The sequence below is a fragment of the Vespa velutina genome, chromosome 6 (genome assembly GCF_912470025.1).
Source record: "Vespa velutina chromosome 6, iVesVel2.1, whole genome shotgun sequence".
Classification (NCBI taxonomy): domain Eukaryota; kingdom Metazoa; phylum Arthropoda; class Insecta; order Hymenoptera; family Vespidae; genus Vespa; species Vespa velutina.
The window spans coordinates 6,380,582-6,388,713 of record NC_062193.1 but is presented as its reverse complement, the minus strand read 5'-3'; the positions used below and the strand labels follow the sequence as shown (position 1 = coordinate 6,388,713).

Here is an 8,132-nt window from a genome sequence, read left to right as displayed (position 1 = left end):
AGAGAGAGAGAGAGAGAGAAAGGAAGAAAGAAAGAGAGAGAGAGAGAGAGAGAGAGAGACTTCACTAACTTTAAGATATAATAAATTATTATGGGGATGATGAGAAAAAAGATTTAAAAAAAAAAAAGTACGTTAAAGAAAAGAAAAAATCCATAAAAACAGTACACATAAGAGGAACTATTCAACGCACGATTGAAAGCATACTGACGCCTCCTTGTCGCATCGGGTCAAGCTCGACTTATTGATCTCACGTTTGGCGTCAACCTGTGGAAAAGAGTGAGCGAGAACGAGAGAGAGAGAGAGAGAGAGAGAGAGAGAGAAAGCGAAAGAGAAAGAGAGAGAGAGAGAAAGAGAGAGAGAGAGAGAGAGAGAGGGTATACGTGCCAAGTATTTCAGTTACCATTACCAACGCGTTACATATTTTTCGTCCCACATGAAACGAGAAAGAACATGTGCGTTTAAAACTAATTTTCCTACTTGAAAGTAAATTTTAACTCTTCGCCGAACGATAATAGGCGTAATCAAAGGGGAATAATCTTTTCTTAGAAATATCTAAAAAAAGGTGACTCTTACACTGACCTTTCTTTATCTCAATATTATTAAGAGTAGTATCATCGATCGATTAATACATTGATTACGTCTATCTATATACAAAAAAAAAAAAAAAAATAATAAAAAAAGAAATAAAATCCTAACAACGAATACCGCTCGTTAAAATGTTCGAAAAATTTATGATACAAAATGATGATAAAAAAAAAAATGATGATACAAAATTTATAATAAATAAATGAATATATAATACATAAATCGATATTGATTCATAATGGGGATCTATTAAAGATTCAAAAATTTATCTATCTCATATTATCTCGGATGATTCTATGAAATTTCTTTTTTTTCATTCCTTTCTTTCTTTCTTTCTTTCTTAATTTCTTTCTCTCTTTTCATTTCACTTGAAAAACCCACGTATATTACAGATAAAAGATATTCTGACGTGTTAAATGGTATTATAGAGAGGGATTAAAATTATCGTGGGTCATAATAAAATTCAATAAAACGTTCGTCGTTTTTTAAAGAGATAGATAAGAGATTAAATTTGAAAAGCTAAAAGAGAAAAGAAAAGAGAAAAAAAAAAGAAGAAGAAGAAGACAAAGAAGATCCTATTTAAAATCCTCCCTCGTAATACAAAATTGTTATCTCGACGATGACATTTTGATATTTCGATACGTGGCATTTAAAAATTGTCGTGTCCAACAAATTGATACAATTAACGTCGTAATATAACGTGACCAACAAGTTCGTTAAACGAAATTGTTTCAACCGGGACTATTTTCTCATGATATAATCGAAAACATACGAAACCGTGACCTAAATCTTAGATAACCGATCAAACTTTTTTTTCTTTTTTTATTTTTTTTTTTTTTTTCTTTTTTTTTTTTTCTTTTTCTCCAAAGAATAATTAATGGATCGTTTCTTTAGTTTGTACTTTTCTTTTCTTTTTTCATTTTTTTCCTCTCTAAACGAAAGGAGAACAGAATGAAGAATTAATTTTTTATAATGTAATACCACTAACAAATACTTTAAAGACACGAACGAAATATGGTAATAATTATTGTTATCAACGTATAAAGATCGAAGATGATAATAAACGTTGGAACGTTCCCAAAATCGATATAATGACGATGGTTCAAGGCCATTGGTTATTAACGTAAGAAATCATGATGGAAATACTAGAGCCAACTAGTATACATCTAATAGCACGTGACGTATGAGTGAGCGAGAACGATCGAAGAAAAAGAAAAAGAAAAAGGAAAAAGGAAGTGTGACTTGCTAACGTTAATTAACCATCAAGGATATTTTCTTATATAATAATCTTAATAGAATTACCGATGGCTACTGCATATTATTAAACGTAACAGATATAACGTTATAGAAATTAATATTCTTAAATAGAAATTGTCGTTAGAGATTATTGATGGATTTTATCGTACGACAATATTTTCGTCCGACAAAGAAATTGATGAAAATTTTAATCTTATAAAATGTGTAAGATCGTGACAAAAAAAAATATTGACAATGAAAATCCTTACCTCGATTATATATATATATATATATATAAAAAATCCGCAAATTCCAAAAGAGAAGAGATCGAGGACGTTATCTTCTTCGACAGTTAAATTCCTTAATATTCGAGTATAAAACAGCGTCGAACGGGCGTAGAAACTTGATGATCACGAGTACACTGCCGATGTATCTCAGTATTTCTTACGAAGAGCTGGTATCTTTTCAAGGTCGGAATAACGGTGCTACCAATAGGGAGAAACGTTTTGCCGTTGGACTTATCGTCTTGTTAGTTAGTTTCTTCTCTCGATACTATTCCGAGTTACTTCTTTTTTTCTTCTTCTTCTTCTTCTTCTTCTTTTCTTTCTCTTCCAATGTATTTAAAAAAACGTTCACGAAAAGGGAGAAACATTGAACATTGAACAACTTCGTGACTATAATCGGCCGTATTATAAATTCTTCGATGATTTCTTACGAATTCTTATGACACGAGTATGACAAAGGAACTGCAATTGAGACGGCGTTTAGACGAAACAATTTCACGACGAATGAAAAACAGAAAATTAGAAATATCACGTTTAATTAGAGTCACACGGAGAAATATATTGAGAGATGGATAGAAAAAGAGGGAGACAGAGAGATGAAAAGAGAGAGAAACAAAGAGAGAGAGAGAGAGAGAGAGAGAGAGAGAGAGATAGATAGATAGAGAGAGAGAGAGAGAAAGAAAGATGAACGACTCTGGTCGGATATATCGCTTGTACTAGTTCGATAGTAGCAAAGAGGAAGAGTATCAGCTAGTAGTGGAGCTATATAGGTGACTCCAACTCGTTCTCTTACGTATTTTACTTACGTACACATGGATACATATAACTATGTATTTGTATATACGTATTAAACGTTTGTAGTCGGTATGAGAGAAAGAAGTGGGGCGCGGTTGCGCCACTCGTGGGCGACCTTTATTTACATAGAAACTAGCGCGCGGGCGTATGCACGAGCTATTCAACAACAACGATCGAACACGTGCAGTGAGGAGTGAAAATAATCGCACGCGCGTTCCCTTCTAACTTCTTCTAATTCTAATTCTACTTCTACTTCTTCTTCTTCTTCTTCGTCGTCGTCGTCTTCTTCTTCTTCTTCTTCTTCTTCCTCCGCCTCCTCCTTCTCCTCTTCCTTATCTTCCTTAAAGTTAACCGTTAATATTACGAACTTTCGATACTTTCCTCTTCTAACAAATTCTTCGGTTATTATTTTCTTTTCGTAACTCTTCCAATGTATCTCCATAATGTCCCACACAAATATGCTTTCTAACGCGCGAATGACATTTTCTTTTTCCCCTCACCCTCCCCGGCCCTTACCACAACCTTCCTTCAGCGTTCCACTGATCGTTGACAAATTTTATCCCTTTTCTTTTCTTTTCTTTTCTTCTTTTTTCTTGTTTCTTTTTTACTCCTTTCCAAAGAAGAAAACAAAAAAAAATATTACGTACGTAACGTACACCAGATTTTTAATGCACTGTTTATATTCACGATATTTCATGAATCATCGTGGATATACAATAAGTAATGGATAGAATTTATATAGTTATAGATAGATATGCATACATAGATGCATGTACACATAAATGCATATATATATATATATATATATATATATATGTATGTATATGTATGTATATGTATAATATTTGATTTATCGCGATCTACTAAACACAAGGAGGTGTTCCCACGCAACGTAATCGCGTACGTACGAAACTCGACGACTAGACGCGAATGATAAAGCCTCGTGAACGTACGCTCGAACAAGACGTATATTTGCACGAAGTTCAAACTAACATAAGAGGCATGCCGGCATGCTTACGTAATGTCTGGCTCGTCGTGAAGTGTTTACTAACCGCTCTGAAAACATGCCTAACTCGACTTTATTCGACCCACAGAGTTCGCGGTTATGTCAAAATTATGCAATTTTATTGCATTCCAAGGGCAAATGAATATTCACTTTATCGATTTAATAAATAAATTCTTATCCGATAAAATGAAATTACGTTTAAGTTTTTTTTTTTTTTTTTTTTTTTTTTTTTTTTTTGACGAATTCGGTTTAATGTATGTAAATACACACACACACACACACATATATATATATATATATATATACGAAATTTCGCCGGCTGATAATGTCTTGATCTATTTTTTTTTTCTTCCTTTTCTTTTCCTTAAAAACAAAATTTATAATTCGATTAAAATTGAATGACATACATTCTTGAATACTTACGAATACTATTGGTCGATCTAAAATTAGTAAGATTTAGTTTGTTTGGTTGATCTAAAATTAGTAAGATTCGAAATTGCTTCCGGATTGTTAGAACTCATATATTTCTACTAAATCTATTTCTAATATTAGAATATATATATATGTATACACATACACACACATGTTTTGTTGGAATCCATCTGAAACATCTTATTTTATTATTCCTACGAAGCGACAAAATGTTATTTAAGATGAAATCTCTTTCGTGATACTTCCCGAATAAAATTAACGTGCGTTATACAATTTTTTTCTTTTTTTTTTTTCTTATCTGAACAAACGAATCGACGTTGCATTAGGACAAGAATTCAAATATAAATCTGCAAATCGACGTTCCAGTCGAGATGACACGAGACTGAACGGGGGATTCACACAATGTTTTGTACGATCGGGTAAAACCCATGCAACGTTAATTATTATAATTGTATATAGGCGTGTAAATATACGAATTAACGCAATTAATTAGCTTATTTTATTTTTCCATTAAATATAGGTAAATATAAAGCGTAATCGGCAATTTTGTTTCGTCATCATTCGTTGGCATGAAATTGACCTCAACATTGTTAAATAATCGATCTTCAAATGTTACAATGTGAACGTCGAATCATTTAATCGTTTATATTTTTATAATTACGATTAGATAATAAATTTTCCATAGATCGTTAATATAGATATTAGTTGGTGCAAATTGAAGGAATGGTCCATTTAAAGGTATTACCAATCGAGTTCTCTGAGATACTATTTAAGTCTCGTTAATGTCTCACACTTGTATTCCAAGTTAACTTCGCGGAAAAGATGCGAGGCTACGTCGTAACTCGACGAGGTGACGACGAGTAAGCAGCGCCTATGAATTTTCATGATTTGCACGAATCGTCGTCGTCTTACGCAGAACCGGTCTATCCGTTCCACGAGTTGCCTTTCGTGCTTCTTAAAGGAATGGATTCTCCGTTGCGTACTTGCTACTTCTCCTTATGCGTATATATATATATATATATATATATATATATATATATATGTAATTATGTTTGTATGTATGTATGTATGTATGTATGCATGTATGCATGTATGCATGTATGCATGTATGTATGTATGTATCTATGTATATATATATATATATATATATATATATATATACATACTTGGCTAATAAGAATGTAAACCTTGCAATTGACCGAGCTCGTATCTCTTTTTTCGAAACGCATAATTTTATTTAGACAAAGTCAATAGGAAAAGAAGATATTGAATTTGAGATTTATAGAAAGTAAAAGTGAAATGACCGATGACTTTCTTTCTTTCTTTCTTTCTTTCTTTCTTTTTTTTTTTTTTCTTTGTTTTTTTTTTCTTTTTTCCTTTTTTTTTTCACTCAAGGATAATATAATACGAGTACAAAGATAATTCTTATTTCCGCGTTCCTGAACGTACGTGTACATTATACGTTTCTCTTCGATATAATGAACGATCGATTGATTGCAGGAATCAACTATTTTCTATTGTCCTTATTATATCTAACTTATTTCGAAAGACCTTCTACTAACTTCAAGGTTCTCTTTAAATGTTTCAACGTAAAAAGATATTACAAATTCTCGTTAAAACTTACGAAATATATATATATATATACATATATTTATATTTCATATATATTCATATAATGTCATATATATGTATATATATATATATATATATACATATATATATTTCGTAAGTTATATATATATATAGATGTACATCGTAATTCCGTGGTTCCGCTCGAACGATCGATAAGTTACTCGTTGCAGTCTCCGACGAGAATATCAGGCTGGTGGATGGTTTAAACTGTACGGACCAATGGTAGAACCGGTACTCTCGTTGCCACGCCCTAAGACACTCTGAGAGATCGCTACCTGGACCCGGGGAAAGATGCTGCGAGGGTAGATTTAAAATTGTCCCGTTTGATGCGAACCATAGCCATCATTTTATTGACAATACTATATCAAGAAGATTCTTATTACTTGGAAAATCGTCGAAATAGAAAAAGAAGGTAAAGAAAAGAAAAGAAAAGACAAGAAAAAAAAAAAAAGAGAAGAAAAAAATTAATTTAATACTTTTCCTAATTGCTTTAATGTCATTGAACGATAAAATAAAAATAATAAGTAAAATGATATTAATGATATTTTAATAACTGATCTAAAACTTTGATATTGTTTTTTTCTCTCTCTCTCTTTTTTTTTTTTTACGATGAAAATAAAAATCTCATATATTTCATAAAATTGCAATATTAATTCAAAATCTTGTTTCCGTATTAGACAAATATTTCGATTCAAAAAAAAAAATATATATATATATATATCATATAATGAAACGCGATAAGATCGTTCCATCTTCACAACAAAGTATCGTAATATTTTTTGGAGCAGAAGAAAATCGTCTAACGAGCATTAACTTGACGATATCACGTCAAGTCAAGATAAAATGAGAGATCTCCTCCTTCAGGATTTAACGCACGAACGATCGTAACAATTTCGTATTGGCCAACAGTTCGAGTCTTTTTCTATTTCCCCCCTCCCCCCCCCCGGCCCCGTGATTCGATCTTCACACCAATAAGTAGTGTGTATACTTAGATTCACGTTCTTAATAATAATATTAATTTTCTTATGATGTCATCATAAAGAATCATTATACGTCAGATTTTTTTTCTTTTATCAATCATTATAATAAAACGTTATATTAATAATCACAGGCGAAACAAAACAAATATTTCCTTCGAATTATTAATATATACTTTAATCGAATTAAATCGATTGAAAAAAAAAAAAATTATATATATATATAAAGAAAAGGAAATTCGAAAGAACGTCAAAGAAATCGTATTTCTCGAGTCTCAGGACTCGTATCGGGATGTCCAGGTTGATCCGCGGACATCGCTCGATAGGAGAAGAGCGGCGAGTCGTGACAAGTTCTTGGAAAAGATTAGGCGTCGTTAACGGCCTTCGCCGGACGTCGACCCTGTCGGTATATAGCCGTCAGTTTCTTCAACTTCATACTGCGTGTGTTCAAAGATCTAACGAAATCTTTAAACGAGCAACGTATCATTATCCGTATCGTACCATATCGTATACGATAAATAATTAAAACAAAAAAAAAAAAATGTTCGTGAAAAAGAAAGCAAGACATCGTCGAAGTCGTCCACCATTTTGAGTGGACTCGCTTGGTATCCGCCTCCTACCTTGCGAGCGCCATTTTGGTACCGTCTACTTGCTGCTGAGAATAATCGAGCAGAGGTCGATGGCATACGGTAGTAGTGTGTAGTATATTCTCTTGTAAGAATAATTGAAAATATTTCGACGACGATTTGAGAGAATAATCAATGAAGATATAAGAAGAGAAGAGTAACGTTGGAAAGTCAAGTTTTAAGTCAAGTTTTTGAGGGGAAGAAGAAAAAAAAAAAGAAAGAAAAACTAACAGAAAAGAACAAACAATCACAAACATCAAAAAGCGAACGAACAAAAAGGATCTACTTATATCATAAGTACACGTATGTGTGTGTACGTATGAATATATATATATATGTGTATGTATGTGTATGTACATATATATATATATATATATATATACACTGTGAAACATCGGAACGAACATCGCAATGTGAAAAAAGTAGAAGATTGAAAAAAAGATGAAAGTACGTAAATCCTTTTATGGTCCCCTTTGCCGGCGGGAGTGCATGCGCGAGGCAGTAAGTCGCACAAGAGGCGAATCCACTTCCCCTCCGACGATCACTCGATTCCCACCAA

General features: G+C 32.5%; 1 long non-coding RNA gene across 1 annotated transcript in view; it reads right to left on the bottom strand.

The window, feature by feature from the left end:
• Window positions 1-3,901, bottom strand: part of LOC124949578 — a 34,984-nt gene extending 31,083 nt beyond the window's left edge. The window contains exon 1 of the long non-coding RNA XR_007101106.1: window positions 2,091-3,901. This is a non-coding gene — a long non-coding RNA (uncharacterized LOC124949578). The remainder of the gene's footprint in view (window positions 1-2,090) is intronic.
• Between the last annotated feature and the right edge of the window lie 4,231 nt (window positions 3,902-8,132).